General features: G+C 43.0%; 1 long non-coding RNA gene across 3 annotated transcripts in view; it reads left to right on the forward strand.

Annotated features, from left to right (window-relative positions):
• Positions 1–17,518, forward strand: part of LOC108308382 — a 30,200-nt gene extending 12,682 nt beyond the window's left edge. Inside the window, exons 4-6 of one of the 3 annotated variants that reach the window (XR_001826903.2) lie at positions 3,884–3,993; positions 4,382–4,390; positions 5,175–5,835. This is a non-coding gene — a long non-coding RNA (uncharacterized LOC108308382). Of the gene's footprint in view, positions 1–3,883; positions 3,994–4,381; positions 4,391–5,174; positions 5,836–7,611; positions 7,885–16,386 lie in introns of those variants that run through there. The other 2 variants (XR_005201118.1, XR_001826902.2) reach the window with 2 other exon arrangements.
• The last annotated feature ends 3,916 nt before the right edge of the window (positions 17,519–21,434 follow it).

Genomic DNA, 21,434 nt, shown 5'->3' on the forward strand with positions numbered 1-21,434 from the left:
TGAAAGTGTGGCGTCCTCTCGTTCTCTGCTCTTTCAGTGGGAGCTGCAATCCCGAGCTGCTAGTGGTCAGCCATCTTGGATCTCTCTCCGAAATGCATTCTTTATAAGGCTGGCCTTGCTCTCAGGGCTTCGAAGGACTCCATGTTGAAGACCTTCTATCTTTGGCATATTAGATTAAAACTGTAGTCTCCAAAACAGTGCCCTACAGTCTGTGTTGTGCTTTCTGTCTCTACTTGTGTTTCTATATCTTCTCTCCTTGTTTCTGCTATAGAGTATTGGGCTCAATGATAGTGGCTGCTTGAATAGGAGCAGAGGAAAGCGAGGTGGAGGAAGAAATAGCTGTAAGAGAATGTATAAGTCCATTCTCACACTGCTGCAGAACTGCCTGAGACTGGCTAATTTATAAAGAAAAGAGGTTTAATTGACTCACAGCTCTGCATGCTATACAGGAGGCATGGCTGAGGAAGCCTCAGGAAACTTACAATCATGGAGTAGGGGTGAAGGGGAAGCAAGAACCTCCTACATGGCAGCAGGAGAAAGAGAGAGTGAAGAGGGAGGTGCTTCCCACTTTCAAACAACCATATCTTTTGAGACCTCTATGAGGAGGCATCACCAGGGAGATGGTGCTAAACCATTAGAAACCACCCCATGATCCAATCACCTCTCACCAGGCCCCGCCTCCAACACTGAGGATCACAGCTCAAGATGAGATTTGGGCGAGGACACAGAGCCAAACCATATCAGAGAATAACACCGAAGTGTTGATTTGAAAATTGTCTTAGAGTAACTGTTTAGGCACAGGCAAATTAAAATCCTGTGCGTAATCCTGTTTGGGTGCATTTGTATTTCTTTAAATTACCTCATACAGCTGGATGTTGTCCTTGGAGGGGGGCCTAGTGGAGCTCATGGCCAGAGTACCTAGCAGATTTTCAAAGACTTTGTGACTTATGCTTACTTACTTGGCAATGATGTTCCTGCAAGGAGCATGAGACCTTTTCTTCCACAGAGCAGTTTAGGATCACCAGTGTTACGGAGGCTCCAATCAGCTTGCACAGGTAAGCCAACTAGAGTTTGCTGATGCATAGCTAGAAGAAGGGTGAGCATGAGGCCGGGGGCTCTGCATTCCAGATCTGTGCTCAGAGACTCTCCCTGAGCCACGTTCAGAGCTGCTGGCTGCTGAGACACCCCATTTGGCGAAGCAGGCCTTTGTTTGAGATCACACCGGGAGTGAAAGCAGGTTATCATCGCTATAGCCAGTGGTCTGACAGAACAAACGGAAGAGCTCAGTGAGGTGAGGAGAGGTGAGAGAGGTGAAGGAAAGATTAGAGAGGCTCAAATGGGATAATTGGAAAAAGCAGGGGCAGGCAGTAAATTATGCCTCTTTTACTTGGCTTAGTTATCATATCACCTGAATGGGTGAAATAGGTCAGCAACCCATGGATGAAAAGCAAACTCAGGAAGGGTCATGGAGGTGAGCTAAGAACTGAGCTCTGAGGACACTGTCAGGAGCTCATGGAAATGGTGTTGCTGGATTTTCATACTTAGAAAGAGAAACAGGAAAGAATAAGTCAACAGCGTCTTCCGTGATTATCTGGAGGTCTTTTTTGTATTATTAGAACCTAGACCTGTCAGTAGGAAACAGGTTGAAAAGTCTCACAAATGAAGAGGCAAACAAAGCAAGGGAGTGATAATTGTTTTGTTTTCTTACAAGATAGAGTCTTGTGTGGTTGCCCAGGCTGGAGTGCAGTGGTACAATCACTGCTCACTGCAGCCTCAAACTCTGGCAATTCTTCTGCCTCAGCCTCCTGAGCAGCTGGGGCTAGAGGCATGCACCACCAAGCCCAGCTAATTTTCAAAATCCTTTTTAGAGATGGGGTCTCACCATGTTGTCCAGGCTGGTCTTGAACTTCTGGCTTCCAGTGATCATTCCTCCTCAGCCTCCTGAGTTGCTGGGATGACAGGTGCCTGCCACCATGCCTGGAAGGAAGTAGTGGTGAATGTGGGTTCTGGACTGCTTACTTTTGCCTCCCACCCCAACCTGCAACCTTGTTCTGTGACCTTAGGAAGTTACTTTGCCTCTTTGTGCCTTGGTTTCCTCATGGGTGACAGGGAAATAATTGTACCTGGACCTTCATATATATAAAGCTCTTAGTTCCTAGCAGTTAGAACACATTCAAAAAGGCTAGCGGAGAAACACTTGAGAGCATGATTTCAATCCCCTTGAGGTCATTTTGGACATTTGCAAGGACTTCTTATGGTTGTTACAAGGATAGCGGTTCTACTATCATTTAGTAGGTGGAGGCCAACAAAATGACTTATCCTGTATCCCACATGACTTTCGAATGTTTTATTACACATCCTGATAGGTGAAAAACTTAATGTTATTGGAACTTAAAATCTAATTCGGTTTTTAAAAATTTCATGAGTTCTTTTCGCATTGTTTTAACATTCACTGAATTTTGCACGATCATACCCATCAAGAAGATTATACTCTACTTTGTTTAGAATGCTGTCAGGAGTCGTTCCCCATTTTAGAAAATCACCTCACCAATGACAAAAACAACGACCTGTTGGAGCTGCGTTTGTAACTATTATGTTCCCAGGGCCTGTATGCATCTGTGAGGCCTCGTGACTTGATCGTAGCCGTGCCTGGGCATATATATATATATATATATACACACACACATTATTTTATTATAAATAATGCTGTGTCTCTTTTTATCAGTTAGAACATTTATTTCTTTTTGAAATGTGTGAGGATGAGTTATGCATATTAATTTTATTGAGGGTATTAAAAGGCCAGTATAAAACAGTTGTTTTAAAAAGGAGTTGTTTAGCTCTGATAGATTTTTGGAGCTAAGCTCAGCATAATCATAATGGGTATAGTTCCCAACAGTTGGTCCCTGAGTCAAGGAAATCAGAACCCAAAGAAAGGGTGTTTCACTTGCTCTCAATTTGCCTCTGTTTTTGTTTTTTGTTTGTTTGTTTGTTTTCCTTTTTGAGACAGTCTTGCTCTGTCACCCAGGCTAGAGTACAGTGGCATGATGTTGGCTTACTGAAACTTCTGCCTGCTGGGTTCAAACATTTTTCCTGCCTCAGCATCCCGAGTAGCTGGGATTAGAGGTGCCTGCCACTGTGCTCGGCTAATTTTTACATTTTAGTAGAGATGGGGTTTCACCTTGGCCAGGCTGGTCTTGAACTCTTGACCTCAGGTGATCTGCCTGCCTCAGCCTCCCAAGGTGCTGGGATTACAGGTGTGAGCCATGGTGCCTGGCCACCTCCATTTTCTTTTAACTGGGTATCGAAATGCCTATCTGGTGGTCAGAGCATTTTGGTATATTGCTTGTACCTTCCATTAAAAGAAAAACTTCAGCAGCACTAAAATTAGAAAAGTTTAATTGAACAATGAACAGTTTGTGAATCAGGCAGCCTCCTGAGCCACTGTAGGCTCAGAGACTCTAGTGCAGCCACGTGGTAGAAGATTTATGGACAGAAAAGGGAAAGTGACTTACAGAAAATGGAAGTGAGGTCCAGAAAGATGGATTGGTTATAGCTCAGCGTTTGCCTTATTTGAACACAGGGTAAACGTTTGACCACATCTGATTGATCAAAACTTGGCGACTGGCACAAGAGTAGACTACAGGTTTTTTACACTTCCATTTAGGCTATAGTTCACGATGTACAGAGAAATTAGGTTTCAGCTAAGCTTGATTGACCACTATGCTCAATGATCTTGAAGTCTAGTTCGTGGATTAAGATGTGGCCATCTGTTCAGTCTCTGGAGCACACTTAACTTCAAGAGGAAAGACCATCTTTTGTGCATGTGAACTCTACTCTCTCCCACTGTGGGAGATAGAGCATACCAGAAGAGCCTCTTTTCCAGGGCTTTGTGGAAAGACTGAGGCAGCCAGGGCTGGAGGACCTACTTTGGCAAAGGTGCCCTCTGCTCTGTCAAGGACTGTCTCCCCAGCTGAACCATGCTAGGTAAGCCTGGTACAATTAATTCTGAGGCCCAATCTTTGATTTGATGGCTCTTAAGTTCTGTTGTTTGGGGAGGGAGAGCATCTATTTACTCCTTGACACGGGGAAAGAGGAAAATGGAGCAGTTGCAGAAAAGCTTTGTGGGTAAGAATGTCATACCTAGAAGATGATTGTGTTGCCTGATAGCCATGGGGAAGATGGCAAGTAGAGTCAGCTTTGTTGGGGGTGTGAGTCAGCTTGGGCTGCTGTAACAAAAATACCATAGACTGCGTGGCTTATAAACAACAGAAATTTATTTCTCACAGGTCTGGAGGCTGGAAGTAGCAGATCAGAGTGCTAGCATGGTCAGGTTCTGGTGAAGGCCCTTTTCTGTGCTGGTAGCTAAAAAGAGGGCTAAGAGCTCTCTGGGGTCCTCTTTATATAAGGGCACCCTAGAGAGTGGGGTGCTTACACCTTCATTACCTAATTATCTCCCAAAGGCTCCATTTCCTAATGCCATCACACTGGGGATTAGGAAGGACCTCAACATTAAATCTGAGAGGGCACGATTAGTCTCTCTCTAACATGGGGATAGAGCCTGAGTTCAGTTTCTTTCTATTAATGCATTAGAATATATTAGTGGTAAAGGTGTTACAGTCTAGACTGACAAAATCAAGAGAAAAATCAAGAGCCATTAAATCTTTCAGCATTCAATCTGGGCTAGGGGCGATGGCTTATGCCTATAATTCTAGCACTTTGGGAGGCCGAGGTGGGTGGGTCACCTGAGGTTGGGAGTTCGAGACCAGCTGGCCAACATGGAGAAACCCTGTCTCTACTAAAAACACAAAGTTAGCTGGACGTGGTGGTGCGTGCCTATAATCCCAGCTACTCGGCAGGTTGAGGCAGGAGAATTGCTTGAACCTGGGAGGTGGAGGCTGTGGTGAGCCGATATTGCACCCTTGGACTCAGCCTAAGCAACAAAACAAAACTCCATCTCAAAAAAAAAAAAAAGACTTAATCTGCAATTAAGCTGTATTCAGAAATGTGCTGGTTCCCAAAGATTGTTTTCCTGTGTCTAGGTACTATAGAAAATAAAGAGGGAGGAAGGGAGAAAGGGAAAAAGTAAGGGAGGGAGGGAATCTTTGAGAAAAACTATTAATTAGGATTGAGGAAATCTATAAAGTCTCTGCCTGGGGCTGGTTTTATTTTCAAAGTTGTCCATAGCAATTGCTCATCCTACAAGCTCTGCTGCAAAGAGGTGGAAGCTCCTTCCCTTCCCTCTTGAATTGGGCCTATCATGAGAGCAAAACACCACCTTCTGCTTGAAAAGAGAAAAGGATAGAATATTGAATATTTCTATGGCGAGAAAGAAGGTTATTTGATACCAAACCCAGACCACACCCACTAGAGCTGGAGTTCACCTTACAGAAATGGATCTAAGACCAAGTCAAATCAGTAAAGACACTGGCGAGTCGGTGGAAGCCACAGTAAGCTAAAGGTGGCACTGGATGGGAGCCAAAGGGGCGGGTTGACCGAGGCTGGAGATTTGACCAGAGCGAAGCCTTCAGGAGAAAGGCTGGTATCCCACAAGGTTGTGTCAGTGTGGCCAGCATAGTTGTCAGTGGCTTGAGACCTTTGAACCTGGGCTAGGGATGGATGGGTGCAGGGACCTGAAGAAACCGCAGAGATAGGAGTGAGACCAGCTTTGCGGGGTTACTGGCAGTGCACGTTCTGGCCCTGTTTCCCTCGGATCTGTTTCTTGCCCTTCCTCTACCCTGTTCTAAATCAAAGGGGTCTGACCCTTGTAGACTGCTTTTCTAAGATTGGAGGATGATAGGCGCTGACAGGCTGGAGGTGGAGGCAGAGAGGGAGAAACGAGGCCTTCTTCCCCTCCTTCTCAGCTGCACACCTCTCCCACTCTGTGTGTTGCCACACAGCTACACTATGGTTCTAGCCTTCACCTGGTGACACTGAGACTCTGCGAGGCATCATGAGCTCTGGGAATCTCCTCCTCCCTTTCCTCTGCCCTGCGGCTGTGTCAGCTTCCTGTCTTTGCAGTCTGGATTCCTCACCACCCTCTGGCTGGCCTCTCAGCATCTCCATCCCTTGTGTAATTGATCCCTGCATCAAAGTCCTGTTTGGAATTCTCTGGTGGTTTCTGTTTCCTGGTTAGATCCTGACTGATACACTGGCCTCGGCAGCTAGTCAGCTCCGATTCCTGGAAGAGAGCTGCTAAGGACCGGTCTGGGGACACCTTGCTTAGAGAGGTCTGTGGGGAAACAAGCCGACTTCAGGACAGCTGAGTGTGTGGCTTACTGGACTCCATCCTCTCCAGAACTACATAAGCTGTTATCTTAAGGGAGGGACTTTAATGGAGGAATTGATTTGGGATGGGGTGAAGAATTCACTAAAACAGAAGCATCAATGACACCAGAGAGCAGAGAAAGCTCAAGTCCACTTAGTTTAGAAATAACCAAGTGTTCTGGTGGGAGCTCATGCATCACTGAATTACTGTGGCATTCTCGAGCCCCATATAATGTTTGTACCTTGTGTCTGGTTCAAATAGAACAGAGAATAATGGAGCGAGTGCCTCTAATTTAATATTCTTATATTTCCACCACATCAAATTCCCACTAGGACAAATGTATACAAATGAATCATTATAATTTTTCCCCCTTTTACCCTAGCTGAGCCACTTGGGCCTCTGCTAAGAAATGATGATAAAAGTGATGAAAACAAAGCATCGCATTATAATGTCATTTTAAAAAATAAAAGATTTCCAGGAGATCCTTTGTCGTGTTGGAAGAACACAAGCTGCATGTTTAAATGACTTTTTGTTTTCCCTCTCGGATAATCAGAGTAATGTAACCAAAATAATCTTCGACTGCTGCGAGGTCATCATTTACTTCCTGCTGACACGTTGAGCTGGTCAGAGAGCACAGGCTCTCAAAGGGAGTACAGTCCTGGAGACACCAGAGGAGGTGTCATTCAGACTGCTGGTGCTTCCCTCGGAGACAACAGGGGCATCAGGTTTGAATCTGGTTGTTCAAGCTCCCATCCCAATACTGGAGACACAGATGAGGAGCTCACCTGTATCCCAGGCATTGTAGGTGACAGTGGGGGAGAGAAATGCCAACTGGGACTGTGTCTTTGGGGGATGCAATTTTTTATACTGTGTAATGAACCTGCAATAGGGAAGAGCATTTCATTGTGGGTTTTACTGCACTAGACAATTCTGACAGGTATATGGATACTCATTCCAACTCACAGTCATAAGATGAAGACAGTCGTGGGGAAGCTGCCTGGCTTCCAGTGAAATATATTGGGGAAGAGGATTCAGCATCAAAAGTTGAGAACGGAGAACAGTTCTAGGTCATTTGCTTATTTGTTTTATTCCCTTCACTAGACACAGGGCTGCAAGCACACATGATGGGATAGTTTAGAAATGTGGCCCACACATTCTTTGGCACTCCTCCCATTAAAATGAGGGACTCCCATCTCCTGCTCTTGAATCTGGGGAGAGGGTGGGGGAAGCTTGTGAGTGTTTTGACAACCAATAGCGTTCAGTGAAAGTGACAAAATGGACTTCTGGGGCTGGATCACAAAAGGCCATGTAGCTTTCACCTTACTAACTGAAATACTCTTTCATAGAGCCCTAAGCTGACATGTAAGGCATCTGACTACCGTGAAGCCAATACATTGGAAAGGTCACATGGAGGAGCTCCAGCTGACAGTCTCAGCAGAGCCCAGTTTCAAGCCATCCCTGCAAGGTATCAGCCATATAAATGAATCAGCCTAGCTGCCAGTCAAGTAACTTTGCACAGCTTCCATCAATGCCTCATGAAATGGAAGATTGACTAGCCAAGCCTTTCCTAAATTCCTGACCCACAAAATATAAATATAATAAAATGGTTGTTATTTTAAGTCACTAAGCATTGGAATGATTTGTTATGGTTATGCAGCAACGGCTAACTACAATACATTCCTAAGTAGACAAGTTCCTAGTCTATTCACAAAAGTACTTTTTTTCTTTTCTTTTTCTTTTTTTTTTTAAGACAGAGTCTCGCTTTGTCACCCAGGCTGGAGTGCAGTGGCACCATCATAGCTCACTGTAACCTTCACCTCCTGGGCACAAGTGAGTATCCCACCTTAGCCTCCCCCAGGTAGCTAGGACTACAGGTGCATAACCACCACAACTGGCTAATTTTTAATTTTTTTTTTTTTTTTTTTTAGAGATAGGGTCTTGCTAGCTTGCCCAGGCTGGTCTCCAACTCCTGGCCTCAACTAATCCTCCTGTCTCGGTCTCCCAAAGTTCTGGGATTACAGGCATGAGCCACCATGCGCAGACTAGTCACAAGTGTATCTTAATAAGTAGAGTTCACTATTTAGTAAGCTTCAATGTCAAATAGCCATCAGCATTTTTATTGAGTGCCTGCTGCAAGCACCTTTGTTATGGGGATACAGGGTATAAAGTTTAGTTTCTGACCTAAAGGAAATGATAAAATAATTATGGGATACCATTTATTGAAGGATTACTATGATTAGGCTAATGATTCTCAAAGTACGGTACCTAAACAATCACATCAGTGTCAACTTGGAATTTGTTGGGGTTATTTATTTTTAATTCATTACTATTTTTTTAGAGGCAGGGTCTTACTCTGTCACCCAGGCTAGAATGCAGTGGCATAGTCATAGCTCACTGCAGCCTCAACCTTCCAGGCTCAAGGGATCTTCCCACCTTAGCAGCCTTAGTAGCTGGGACTACAGGCATGTGCCACCATGCCTGGCTAATTTTCTAATTTTTTTTTCTAGAGATGGAAGGTTCTCACTATGTTGTCCAGGCTGGTCTTGGGATTGGATAGTTTGAATAATTTTAGTGGGCTCTGAGGCATAGGGTCTACCCCTAGTTGCCTGCTGCCTGGCCCTGGCAGTGACTGGGACACAGGACTAGTGACCCAAATGTGAGAGCCCAGAGAAAGGAGGCAATGGCTAGGTATGAGCTTTAGATTGGTTGGTTTGGTTAGAAAGGCACATCCACAGACTAGTTGGTTACTATCTCTAGGAATTGGCTAGTTTTGGGAGCGGCAATCTCTCCAGGGTCAGCAAGGTCCCAGATATCAAATATTTAGAATAAAAAGACCTAATATAGGTAGATACAATTACCTGATATTTCAGATGGCAAAGCTGAAATCTTGAGACATAACCTGCTGTAGTCGTATCTTCACCAAGGAGAGGGCCTAGATTTAAACCTGAGTCTGCTGGGCCCCCCAAACCATGCTCTTACCAATGTGCTATCCTGCTCTTCATCTAGCTAATTAAACATATATGTGGGCGTCTATAATTGTATAAAAAGACAATTTACAGGGCAAATGAGGATGCTGAGTAATTTCTACAGAAACTAATTGCACGAAGCAATGAGAAGGAGGAGAGATTGCTTGTAGTGGTCAAAGAAGGCTTGTGGAAAAGAGTCATTCAGACTGCTGGTGCTCCCACTCAGAGACGACGGATGATGGGCATTGTGTTTGCTGGGTGGGTCTTGAAAGTTGGACAGAATAGATCTGGGCAAAACTGGAGAGAAAGGACATTCTGAAAAGATGGGAAATGATGTTATCACAAGGCTCAAAGGCAGTAGTGTGCAAAGTCTGATGAAAACACCAAATGTTAATAGGCTGCTTTGGTTACTTGAAAGTACATTAGGCAGGGAGAGAAGGCGGGTGCAGCTGGATGCCACTCACTTTAATACTCTAAATTCATCAGAAGCAATGCATGGATGTGCAAAAGGTTTGGCATTGTGGTCTCAATATCAAAGAAAGTATCTCCATCTAAAAGTAGTGCCATAATCTGAGTGCCTAAGCTGGACAAAATGTAGAGTAGGAATCTAGCTGGGAATTTCTAGTTCAACATTTTGTGAGATAATATGTTAGGCTGGGAATCTGTGACTGACAGGGAGCACACAGACAATGGAATATCTTTCCATGAGAGCATCAAAGATTTGGCAAGTGAAATTGACAGCCATGGTTTCATTTAGATGTTTCTGAGTGCTCATGCTATGCCAGGCACTGTGCTAGGTGGTAGGGAGTTATACATCATTAGTCATGTTAATCAAACAGGGTCTCTGCACTGAGGGGCTAGCAAAGTAGTGAGTTCATAGTCTCTGCACACTAGAGAAAGCAGAGGAGGTGTCTCTGTAGCCCAGCCTTGGAAAGGTGGAATGAATGGACACCTGACCATGCAATGAAATTCCAGAAGGCCTCCACAAGGATCCTGGCAGCACAAGGTCAACCCTCCTATGGCTTAGCTTGCAAGTCTCCCACTTCCGTGTGGGAGTCACACTTGATAACATCATTTTTTTTTTTTTTTTGAAACAGAGTCTTGCTCTGTCACCCAGGCTGAAGTGCAGTGGTGTGATCATGACTCACTGCAGCCTTGACCTCCTGGGCTTCTCCCACCTCAGTCCCCACGAGTAACTGGGACTACAGGTGCTCACCACTATGCCCAGCTACCTTTAAAATTTTTTTTGTGCAGACCACATCTTACTATGTTGCCTAGGCTAGTCCCAAACTCTTACACACTCAAGGGATTTTCCCAGTTTGGCCTTCCAAACTGTCGGGATTACAAGTGTGAGCCACTGCGCCCGGCCTGTATCATCACTTTTATGCTTTAGTAGGGTCCAGATCACGAAGGGAATATGATAATGCACATTACTGGGTCCTACCCCTCATCAAAGATGCTGGTTCCCTGAGTGATAAAAGAATACCACCTTGAATCCTCGATAACATCTTTAATACCTTGAGGTATTTGTCTATTTTGTTCACTGTTATATCCACAGTGTTTGGCCATATTAGGCACTTAGTAGCTTTTTGCTGAATGAAGCATATTGAAACATAGGTGTGGAGGGTGTAGGGGAGAGGAAAAATTAAGTCAAAAAGATGTGTCGACATGAAGAAAGGAGTACTTTCAATACGGGAAGTGGAAAGACATGAAGTGCAAATTTGGCTTTTCCCAAAGGTCTGTTATATTTGGGTGGGAGAGAAAGGGGAGGAGGGGAAGCCTCAAGTCTTCACTGCTGAACTAAAATTATAAGTTGAATGATGTCTCCTAAACCATTGTTCTAAGAAATGTTCTGATTATGGAAAAATATCCATTCAGTGCCTTTCAAATTCCCTGAAGTCCCCTCTTTTCTTACTGTTTCTAACCTTCCGCCACGTTCAGAGAAAACAAACCCCCAGCACTTCCGAGGTACAAGAATTCTCTGACGGGCCCGTGTGCTCATTTTTATAGATGTTCACTGTTAATTCAGGCCCCATCAACAGCGCAGGAATGCCCCTGCACTCCCACAGCTCCTTCCTGAGGGGATGAGCAGGTCGGCTGGAAAGCAATAGAATACAAAGGGAACAGATCTGGAAATGATGAAAGAGAAAAATCAGGACCCCCTAACCAAGTTAAATAAACATCTGGACTGAAGGGCTGCATAATCAGGTTTTAAAAAATTATTTTCAAAAGGAAGTGATGTTTTACTTAATATCTATGAGACATTTGGCTTTCAACATTTTTCCCCCTAAATTCATATCCTTAGTTTTAATTCACTTCTCTATTTATACATCATCTTTGGAAAGATATTTTTTTCTTTCTGATCATTTCTATATTTGGCCTAATTGTCTCCTTTTGTTTCGGACCAGCAGTGTGTGGGCCTCAACAGGTAGGCAGGAAAGCAGCTGGTCTCTTTAAAAGAACCAAGCAGATCACAAAATGTCTGTGAAATGAACATGTCTGCCCAAAGCTTCCCATTCTGATGGAGCTCAGTGCTGAGCTCTGATTTGCTCTGGTTAAAAAAAAAATTCCCCTAATTTCACTGTCAAGATTTTGAGAAGCATTCTCATGGTTTTAAAGAGATTATGGCATAATTTGTTCATGTTTAAAGAATTATATTGTTAAATAAATTTAGCTCTCCAGATTCTAAATGACAAAAACAAGTGAAGTTACATCATTTGAATTATGAAGTGATAATGTCTTCCAATTCTGCCCCAATCAAAAGTGTAACAGTTTAAAGCTTATAATAATCATGTTCAAACATATTCAGATTATAATTACTTTTCTTCTGATAATGATAGCCCGTCTGATTGGATGATTACCTATTTGACTTTGATAAGTCTCAGAGGTCAAAAAAGGGATAATTGCAGACATCTGTTTTCTATGGAAAATATAATCTCAGAAAATAGTGTTTAAAGTGACATCTGCAAATATGTGTTTTAGAAAGAAACTCGTTGTACATTTAAAATCATAGGGAAAAGAAGCAATTCCTAAGCTGCTATGTATCACGCTGTCTTTGTAAATAGACGAACGAGTTTAACTTACTAGTATTCATGTACGCATAGGTAATTACAAGCAGGCATGATTATATTTTGTACAGGTAGAATTAGAAATAGACATAGATTATGAGAAAGGAATTTGAAGGTGTCTATAACTTGGAACGATATGGAAGACTTTCTCTTTACTTTTGTTTGTTTTAGTTCAATCTAGGCATACATAGGTGCAATCATTTTCTGGGTAGTTTTCTTTATGGAAATTGGAGCTGGAAGGTCTTGTTTCTTTGATTTCTCCTTGGAGATGACCTTCTCCAATTATGACGGGGCTTCTGATGAAGGGAAAAGGTTCCCTCAAGGCTGCCATGCTTCTCTATGCAGAAGAGGTGCCAGTTTCTTTCTCAGCAGGTGCAGCAGCTTCCCAACCTCTTACAGAGATGCCAAGAACCTCTCCCTCCCTTCAGCCAGCAGCTGTGTTCTGCCGCAAAAAGGGAGAACTGTATTTAATATTCCTTTCCATGTATGGTAAGACTTCTTTGGTTTTAATTAATTAACTCAGAATCTTCTCTAATTCATGCGAGACCTGGGTTATCACTTTTGCCAGATTCAGCTTCCTAAAATACAACCTTCACCCTAGCACTTCCCTTCTCAAAAGCCTTCAACTGTTCCTCAGTGTCTAAGAAAGGAATTCCAAGCTTTTCGAAAATTCATGATCTTTCATAATTTGATCTTAACCTATTTTTTCTTATCTTTTTCTTCTACATAAAACTTTCCTCTTTTGTTAAATCCATCTAATGCTAAAGGGTGTTAATCTTTTTTGCCTCTAGTCTAGATCTTTGGTGATGCTGGTATATTCACATGGAATTTTCTTTTCCCTGTCTCTGACAGTTAATCTTTTGTTGTGGTGGTTGGTTGATTTTTGCATCTCAGATGCACAGAACTGGATAAACCATAATGATCGGTTCATAACAAACTATTATGATTGGGCTATGCAAGCCTTCTTTTATATTTATCCATACATATGAAGTTTTTACCTAAGTCTACCTTAAATTCTCTCATTTCAACAGGGTCTTTCCCTATATACCCAGAGATAATGATCCTGGTAAGCAGACTTTTTCTGTCTCTGAACTATTACAACGTTTATTATGCAGAATGTAGACCAGCACTTGCATGAAACATCACATGCTGCCTGGTGCCATCACTGTCTCTGCACATAGCCTCGTTAGTCACATCCTGCTATGTTGTGTGTGCCTGGGACTTTCCCATAGTTGTGTAATAGCCTTTACCAAATTGTACTGTTTTATATATTATCTGTATCATCTATCTTCCTCCTAAATCAGTAAGTTTCTTGTGACCAGACTTGATCTTTCATTTATGTTTATCATACGTGCCAACCACAGTGCCTGACAAGTCATGTTTAGTAAGCAGTCATTGCATATTTTGAAAAATTAGATTATAAACTCCTGAGAAGCAATCAGGGAGTCACAGAATTTCAGGCAAGGGATGGACCCCATGACTTATATACCCTTTTTATCTCTTACAGTGCCTAGCAGAGTACTGAGCAGACGTAAGAAAGTCCTTCATAAATACGTATTGAGGGACTGATGCTTAAATTCTTTCAGAAAATTAACGAACTGCATATATTAGGGAGGGTAACCAACTTAGCTTCCCCTGAACTGCCTCATCTTTTTGTTGTGTTTTGCTTTTGGTTGTTGTTGTTGTTTTTTGAGGCAGATTCTTGCTCTGTCTCCCAGGCTGGAGTGCAGTGGCACGATCTTGACTCACTGCAACCTCTGCCTTCCAGGTTCAAGTGATTCTTCCCTCACCCTATCCCATCCCTTTTTTTTTTGAGACAGTCTCACTCTATCGCCCAGGCTGGAGTGCATTGGTGCGATCTGAGCTCACTGTAGCCTCTGCCTCCTGGGTTCAAGGGATTCTCCTGTCTCAGCCTCCCCAGTAGCTGGGGCACGTGCCACCATGCCCGGCAATTTTTTGTATTTTTAGTAGAGACAGGGTTTCACCATGTTGGTCAGGCTGGTCTCGAACTCCTAACCTCAAGTGACGCACTTGCCTTGGCCTTGCCAAGTGCTGGGATTACAGGCGTGCGCCACCACACCTGTCAGAAGTCTCCCAGGTTTTTTTTTTTTTTTTTTTTTTTTGGACAGAGTCTCACTTTGTCACCCAGGCCAGAGTGCAGTGGTTCTATCTCGGCTCACTGTAACCTCCACCTCCAAGGTTCAAGTGATCCTCCCTGCCTCAGCCTCCCACGTAGCTGGGATTACAGGCATGTGCCACCATGCCCAGCTAATTTTTTTTGTATTTTTAGTAGAAACTGTTTTTCAACATGTTGGCCAGGCTGGTCTCGAACTCCTCACTTCAGGTGATCCACCCACCTTGGCCTCCGAAAGTGCTGGGATTACAGGTATGAGCCAATGTGCCTGGCCACTCTCCCAGTTTTGTTTTTTTTTTTGAGATGGAGTCATCCATGCTGGAGTGCCCTGGCAAAATCTTGGCTCACTGCAACCTCTGCCTCCTAGGTTCAAGCGATTCTTCTGCCTCAGCCTCCAGAGTAGCTGGGACTACAGGCGCACGCCACCAGGACTGACTAATTTTTGTTTTTTTAGTAGAGACAGGAGTTTCACCATATTGGCCAGGCTGGTCTTGAACTCCTGACTTCAGGTGATCTGCCTGCCTCAGCCTTCCAAAGTGCTGGGATTACAGGTGTGAGCCACTGCACCCAGCCCTCACTCTCCCAGTTTTAAAGCAAAAAGTTCCATATCTGGGAGTCCCCTCAGTCCTAGGCAAACTGGGACAGTTGGTCAACTTAGAAGTCTCACACACATACTAGAGGGGTGTAGCTCAGAGGCAGAGCATTGGACTGCAGATCAAGAAGTCTTATGCACATGCCAACAATGTAAATGCTAATATTACTCTCTCTCCTCATGGAGGTCTTTTAAGAATCAGTTTTGCAAACTTAAGCTGAATTTCTGCATATATGATAGGGACTAAAAAAAGTTCTTGTGAATTAGTCTGAATTTTAGGCTCTTAAGAATTTAATTTTTAAAGATTATATTGTTATTTCCCCCTAGTAAAAATTAGTAAGAGTTTGAAATGCAACTAGATTTCACTTCTCAGAGTGGGATTTCTCTTTTGTGAGCTTAAAGAGACAGAGCTCAACAAAGACCTAAGCCTATGACTTACTGGTCCAGAAGGAATAGTGTAACCCTATCACTTTCAGGTAGAGGCCACCAGCAACTAGGCTGCAGACCCCTTCCTCCCCTGTATGAGTCGGGGTTCGGGGGAGCTGTTGTGAATCACCAAGTCTCTTTTGTGTAAAACCAGCCTCCTTGGGTTCTTTCAGAAACCTTTTATTAAAACTCTAAGAATTTTCCTATTCTCCATGCTATTCCATTTTTATTCCATACCACGTCCATTGTTATTGAGGGAATATTTACTTGCTATGGAAGGAAGTCTTGTGGGATGTATGTCAATAATTTCATCAAGGAGTAACTTATCTTTGTACTTTTGGTGGAAAAGGAAGGGAAAGGTTTCTGTTAAGTAGCTTATGAGCTTTTGAAGAATATTTACAAAGAGATATTTTTAGAAAGACAGAGATTATTATTTTCCAATTTTTCATTTAAAAAAACAGCATAAACACAAAGTCTGAAACAAAACAAAACAGTAGGGGCATACTCAGAGAATGTGGTGGCCATTGATTTCTGTATTAGTCACTTAGCAAATACACACACAGAAGATGCATGTTTGTTTCTAGGGAAAGGCCCAAATGGGAATTATCCTGGATGTAACTCATATGATTAGAGATTTGTTGGCTCTTTCACTACCAAGGAGAGGAAGAGGGTAAAACAAATGCAAAAATAAGAAAACAAAGGTGGCAAAACTTCTAACAAAAGCAAATCTTTGCCATAGTGGACTCTGGAACCTTGACACATTTGCAATTCACACAGTTTACATAATTCTATGTATATTTGATTCTTCTGGGTTATCTAGGTAAACTAAGTATAGTTGGCTCACAGTGTTGTCTTAGTCTGCTTCTGTTGCTATAACAAAATGCCACAGACTGGGTAGTTTATAAACAATAGAAATTTATTTCTTACAGTTCTAGAGGTTGGAAAGTCCAAGGTCAAGGACATGGACTGAAGATTTGGCTTCTGGTGTAGGCTCACACTCTTCTTCCAAGATGATGCCTTCTTGCTGCATCCTCACATAGTAGGAAAGTGGAAGAGGGAGGCAGCTCTCTGAAGCCTTTTTTATAAGGGCATTCATCCTTCACAAAGCTGAAATCTTCATGACTTAGTCACCTCCCAGAGGCCCTACCTTCTAATACTATCACCGTATTGATTAAGTTTCAATGTATACATTTTGGAGGGACATATATATTCAAATCATAGGAGGTGAGATTCCCTTTATGCCAGAACACTGGCCTCCAGCTGACAACTATCTCCACCACCTCCTATACCTCCTGTCCTAATGATCATCATGTTTTGCGTAGGGAGCTGCAGTCATTCCCCTGTATTCACTTTGCACCCCAACCCCATCTGTTCTTCATAATACAAACAGAAACAATCATGTCATCCTCCCCTTTCCTCTCATTCTCTGCTTAAATCCTTCCCCAGGTGTGAAGTATTCTCAGGTTAAAGACCAAGATCCTTAATATGCTTCTCAAGACCCTGTGTAATTTGGCCCTACTTACCTTTTCACCTCATCTTGTAGCAATCTCTGCCTGTTCCTCTGCATTTCACCCAGCCTCATCCAGTTCCTCACACTTGCCATGCTGCTTCTCACCACAGGGCCTTTGCACATGCTGTTGTTGCCACCTGGAGAATATTCTCTCCCATTCTTCACTTTGTTTAGTTCTTCTATTCCTTTAGGGCGCAGTTCAAGCACATGAGCTCAGGAGAGCCTTCACAGAGACACATCCACGTCAGATTCCTTTATGACATATTCTCCTAAGTCCGTGAAACTGGGGACTTTGTTTTTGCTTTGTATTTCATCCTCAGTGCTCATCAAAGTGGTTGGCACATGGCAGCCACTAGTCAACTGCTTGGAAATTTTTTTAAAGAATTTGTTTCAAGGACTATCCTTGTATACTGGACATGCTAAGTAATAAGCACTAGATTTGGAACATAAGAGGAAAATGTGAACTTTGCTATTCTTGTGACTTTCTGGAAGATGTAACTTATTTGCATTGGTTTCTATGTCTATAACCTAAGAATTAAAGGACCTGCTGCCATTAGCTTCATCCCATCAAATGTGCTGTTCTCCCATAATTCAGTGCATTTCACAGTGCAGTAGTTTAAAACTTAGGTGCTGTAACAAAGAGACCTAAAAATGAAGCACTTACACAAGACAAAACTTTATTTTTCTCTCTCTCAGAAAAAAAAAATCCAGGCACATATTCTAGAGTGGTTGTATTGGCTCAGTGGTGTCAGCAAACCAGGCTTCTTGTATCTTTTTGCTCTGCTACTCTCAATATGTGGCTTCTCTCATGAGCCCAAGATGGATGCTCTAGCTTTCAACATAGCAAATATATTTTAGTTATCAGGAAGGGAGAAAATGGAAGGGGAAGGTTTTTTATTTCCCTTTAAAGGCATGAACCAGAAGTTGCACATACTACTTCCAATTTCACTCCCTTGGCAAGAGCTGAATCATATGGCTACAGTCAGTTGCAAAGCACATTGTGGTGTGATTTTTTTTGTTGTTAGTTGGTTTTGAGACAGGGTCTAGCTTTGTTTCTCAGGCTGGAGCACAGTGGCAAGATCTCAGCTCACTGCAGCCTCAAACTCCTGGGTTCAAGTGATCCTCCTGCCTCAGCCTCCAAAGTCGCTGGACAAAAGACATGCACCCGCATGCCCTGCTAATTCTTTTTCTTTTCTTCTTTCTTTCTTTCTTTTTTTTTTTTTTGTAGATATAGGGTTTTTCCACGTTGTCCCAGCTGGTCTTGAACCCCTGGGCTGGAGGAATCCACCCACCTTGGCCTCCCAAAGTGCTGGGGTTACAGGTGGGAGCAACTCTGCCTGCCCATGCTGTGATTTTTTACTCACCACTGTGTTTTTCATTAGACTGGGTTTCTTGAGGTCAACAATACTGTCTTGTCCCTCTTTATGCTCTCTTTCCCTTTAGTGCCTACCTGAGAAGAGCAGTCTCTTAGTCACTGCTTGTTTAATGAAATACATCAAACTTAGTGTGTCTAGAATAACTGAATGTTGGTAAGGCAGATGTTTGTCAAATGCCTGCGTTTTCATGAACTCCTAGAGAGAGCTAATTAAGTCTTTTTGACTTGCTCTCTATATATCACCTTATAAAATTCATCATGAAAACACATCGGGCAGATTTTAACTGAGATCCACATATGGGCTTTAGGAAATGTGTTTTTCTGAGGAGACATGTCATGAGATTTTTCAAAGTAATCTGTGATCTGAGAATGTTTAAGAACCCCTAGATACAGATGTGGAGATTTGAGGTCTCCCAATACACTTGCGGAAATTCAGAATGGACAAATAAGGTGAAAGACAGATGGAGGTCAAATTTCACCTATATTACTACCAAAGTTGCTACTCAAGAAATGTGGCTTATAGGTTTTTGACAAGTGGTCTTCCTGATACTAAATACTAGATGTATGCACATTTACTCACTCCACAGCATGGGGTCTGGGCATCACAGCTCTCCTTACAGGAGAGAGTCTGTCCTGGAGCAGGCAAGCAGAGTGTGTTCCTACCTGTACCCACAGAAGAAAAGGAGAGGGGGAAGAGGCGAGGTGGCACTCACCCAGGTTTTTTCCCCCAGAAGTCCCCATCATATTATGTCACTCTTTCTTCCCTTAAATGAGGGAGAGGTATGGGGGGAGAGGCCAGGAGTTTCATGCTAATGAGACTCCTTCCACCTGGAAGGACACATCAGGTGTGGAGAAGAAGGGTTCTCCCTTAACAGTGAAGACTGAAAAAATGATTTCTTGTAATGAGTCCCTCATTTGTCCACGGGAAAATGAATAGTTTAGATGAAATAAGCTCCAAAGTCTTTCCCAACCTCAACATGTGGGAAATATTTCCAGTTCTAATATCCATGGCTTACATTTTTGGTTGTTTGGGTTATGTGGGGAACATGCTTAGGCAGTGTTGTATTTTCTGCTTTTCAACCTCAGTCTTTGTCATCCTGGGTCCCAGAGAACTGTCCTGGCTTGCAAGTTCCTCATCCAGCTGGAAGCAGGTGCTGGGCAGCAGTGGCCTCCCCCATATCTCTAACTCAGGACCACCTGGGGCAGGGGGGATGTGAGTTTCACTTGAGCCTTCTCCCTGTCACCTCACCAGCTTACTTAGGAAAAGCAAGAAAAATGGCAAATGGGAGAGTTGGAAATGCAGCCAATCACCAACCAGAGAGCCTCTGGGGACTCAGGGGGCGAGGGGGGACCTGAGCATCTCAGTCTCTGACCTAGGACTCAGGGGGCGAGGGGAGACCTGAGCATCTCAGTCTCTGACCTGGAACTCAGGGGGCGAGGGGAGACCTGAGCATCTCAGTCTCTGACCTGGAACTCAGGGGGTGAGGGGGACCTTAACATCTCAGTCTCTGACCTTAGTTATCCCTGTTTGTGGCTGAAAATGCATTTTCCTGTTTGGAGGGCTCTCTAGAATGCATCTCATGCAAATGATGAGGAAATTGGGTGTCCTATGTGCATATAAATAACACCCTTAATCATCATTGACCAAATAGGCTACACTGCCCTCCTTATGATGTTTCAGGAAAGCAACCAGGGCATTCCCATGGCTTTGGGAGGGATTTTCCATGATTCTGTAAATCCTTGAGTAATATTGAAGCTCTGTAATAATACCAAGCTACTTTTGCATTTATTCTAGTCTTAGGTTTGAACATTATAATATTAGTTATTTAAATTTTCATAGAGTCCACGGTTCAGAAGAGTTTTGGGAAAGTCATTTAAATTCATCCTCCTGCAGGTCTCTTGGTAGGGCTGAAACTTGGCTAACAAAGACAGATGGCTTTCTATCTGATTCTGAAAGGTCTCCAGGGGAAGATTCCATAATGAACCACAGTAATCATGAATTGCTAACATGAATGTGCCCCACTTTAAGAAAACCTGACATGTGAAAGCCTATGTGGCAGGATAATTTATTGAGATACTAATCTGTGCTTTGTTCTCTGTAATTTGCCTCCCCTGTCCCACCCCCCACCCCCATGAAGGTAGCCAGTTCTATTTCCCTTACCATGGAGATGATAGAATTTCCTTGTGCTATATTCCTATTGCCTTATTAGACAGATGCACAGAGAAACAGAATATGCTTGCCCATGTGCTAATCCTAAAGTCAAAGTCTAACTCTTCAAGTAACAGTATAAGGAGGTGATGCCCCTTAGAGGATGCAGCTTCACTCTGCAGACAAGGGAGAGGTTTGGTCCTGACTCTTCATCGTCAGCTGTGTGTTCTTAGAAAATGGCTTTTATCTCTTTAACCTCTGTTTGATCATCTGCAAAATGAAAGGTTGATTTAATGACATTCAGTTACCTCTCTGCTCTTGATTCTGTGGGATTATCAATCTTTTAAGTTCTGACTCCCCAGGACAGCTGTGGAACATTTGCTTAAAGGCTTTGGAGTTGGATGGTCAACTTCAGCAAAGGAAATGGTATATGCAATATTTGTGACGTGCTTGTACAAAAAAATCACTGGCTCTTTGAATTCACATTTAACTGGGCATCTTATATTTTATCTGGCAACCCTATTTGGGGTCACCTGCATTTCGGAGATGGAAGGCTGAGGTAGAAGTTGTTTCTTTTCATTCCCATCAACACTGGATCCAGTGTTGAGGAAACAGGTTTGTATATTTTCTTTCTCTACAAGCATGTCCATTTTATTTTTAAGCTTAGAGAACGGATGTCTTGAAGTGAAAACTATCCTAGCACAATTTTCATCAAAATCTTCAAAAGAAATATTTAACAGGAAAAAAATAAATGAGATCTGCCCATTTTACTAAAGGCCAAATTTTCTATACCTTATAAAAATTGGAGAGTAGACCAATGAACCCTGAGGCAAGAAAAGATCAGCTGCTCAATTGATCAAAATGATAGAAGTTCTTCTACATCACCTCTCCCAGCAAGGGCATGACTGGTGTTACCAGTGGGAGTTATATTTTTCTCCTGTCCTCAACA

This window comes from Cebus imitator, unplaced genomic scaffold, assembly GCF_001604975.1.
Source record: "Cebus imitator isolate Cc_AM_T3 unplaced genomic scaffold, Cebus_imitator-1.0 Scaffold4, whole genome shotgun sequence".
In the NCBI taxonomy this organism is placed as follows: domain Eukaryota; kingdom Metazoa; phylum Chordata; class Mammalia; order Primates; family Cebidae; genus Cebus; species Cebus imitator.